The 1,968-nt window shown below is 36.9% G+C and overlaps 1 protein-coding gene and 1 long non-coding RNA gene across 5 annotated transcripts in view; one reads left to right on the forward strand and one right to left on the reverse strand.

The window, feature by feature from the left end:
- Positions 1 to 1,008, reverse strand: part of LOC107749177 (uncharacterized) — a 9,151-nt gene extending 8,143 nt beyond the window's left edge. Inside the window, exon 1 of the long non-coding RNA XR_001640997.1 lies at positions 993 to 1,008. This is a non-coding gene — a long non-coding RNA (uncharacterized LOC107749177). The remainder of the gene's footprint in view (positions 1 to 992) is intronic.
- The window catches only part of LOC107749111 (partitioning defective 3 homolog), a 45,570-nt gene that overhangs the window by 17,481 nt on the left and 26,121 nt on the right, over positions 1 to 1,968 (forward strand). The gene's annotated exons all lie outside the window — the stretch shown is intronic.

Genomic DNA, 1,968 nt, shown 5'->3' on the forward strand with positions numbered 1-1,968 from the left:
ATGTACTGACCCCAAACTTTTGAACTGTAGTGTATATTGTTAGAAAATATTTCGATTTTAAATAAATGCTCTTCTTTTTAAGTTTTTATTCATCAAAGAATCCTGAAATAAAAGTATCACAGATTCCAAAAAAATATTAAGCAGCACAACAGTTTCCAGCACTGATAAAAAAATCAGCATATTAGAATAATTTCTGAAGGATCATGAGACACTGAAGACTGGAGTAATGATGCTGAAAATTCAGCTTTGCATCACAGGAATAAATTAGATTTTAATGTATATTAAAATAGAAAAACGTTATTTTACATCATAATAATATTTCACAATATTACATTTTTTCCTGTATTTTTGATCAGATAAATGCAGCCTTGATGAGCATAAGAAACTCTTGTAAAAAAAACATTAAAAATCGTTCTGATCCCAAACTTTTGACCGGTAGTGTGTGTGTGTGTGTGTGTGTGTACGTATGTACGTGTGTGTTTAAAACTGTCAAAATACAAAAAAAAAACACAATGGTGACAAAAAGAAAAAATAATTAATTAAATCAAAGACAATGGCATTAAATGAATCTAACAACAATGAATGAAGCGGTGCATGTTGCTGATGTCTGAGGTTGTCCGTTCAATTATAAATCTCTCTCTGCGGGGTCTCTGTCCACCCACCAGGTTTAATGTGGCTTTGTTAGAACATGCGTGTTTGTGATCTTTGAGTCTGTAATCTGTTTAATCTGTGTTCTTGTGATCTGTTGATATGTTTTTTTCTTGAATTGCTCAGAGGGTTTCATTGTTAATGGAAGGATCAGAGAAATGTAATGGATCAGAGAAAAAAGAGAGGTGTGTGTGTGTGAGTGAGATCGAGACGGGCAGTTTAAATGAATTAAACTCAATCTCTCTTATTCATTTCCACTCATAACCCCTCTTCTCTGAGCTGGGATTTGATTCTCTCAGGTTGTATTAAATTGACTTTGTAGATTTGAGTGAGAGAGTGACAACGTGCACACACACACACAACCCATTTCTGCATGTTTTTTTTCACTGTCGTTATGAGCAAAGATATCTGAGCCCTTCCTGTTCACATGTGAGCTGATGACCATGGGGCCACTGCCCGTGTCTCTGGTCTCCCAGCGCAGCGAAGGAGCCCCTGTGTAATCAACATTCCTCCTGACGAACTTTAGTTGTGTCAGTGCGTTTGTGTCTGTGTGTGTGTGTGCACTCTTGCTGAGTTGACTATGAGCCCTGTAGGGAATTTTAAAGAATGAACATTGCAGAGGCCAATTAAAGCAGCCAAACGCACACAGAGGGTAAACATCTGACTAATCCCACAGCATTCATGCTGAGAACTCACACACACATGCATACACACACAAGTTTAAGCTCATTATCAGCATTCCCTGGCACGCTGCGTGGAAAAAAAGCACAGATTAAGAAAAACCAAAGCGTCAGAAACAAACTCGCAGCTTACAGATGGATAAAGGGAGTGTGACACCACTGCTAATTAAAATAAATAAATGAGTAAAGAGGAGCAATGAGTGGTTGCAGAATTTAGATGTGCTACTGGAAAAAGGCCACCTCTGTGGTTTGGAAAGTAGATTGATTTCAGTTACAAACGGCATATTGTACACTTTTGATACGCATTTAGTTTTATCTCATGTTGAGTGATAATGTTATGGTTTCTTCCAATGACGTTTAACAGGATCATCGTCATTTCCCCTCTGAACTTTAGCTGTTTGTGTTGAAGACTTTAAGACTTTTTGCTTTTGTTTGACTTTTGATTGGCTGTCATCCATGTTTTGGCCTAGTTAAAGGGGTCATATGATGCTGCTAAAAAGAACATTATTTTGTGTATTTGGTGTAATGAAATGTGTTTATGCGGTTTAAAGTTCAAAAAACACATTATTTTCCACATACTGTACATTATTGTTCCTCCTCTATGCCCCGCCTTTTTGAAACGCGTCGATTTTTACAAAAC

This window comes from Sinocyclocheilus rhinocerous, unplaced genomic scaffold (assembly GCF_001515625.1).
Source record: "Sinocyclocheilus rhinocerous isolate Xijiao unplaced genomic scaffold, SAMN03320098_v1.1 scaffold919, whole genome shotgun sequence".
NCBI lineage: Eukaryota > Metazoa > Chordata > Actinopteri > Cypriniformes > Cyprinidae > Sinocyclocheilus > Sinocyclocheilus rhinocerous.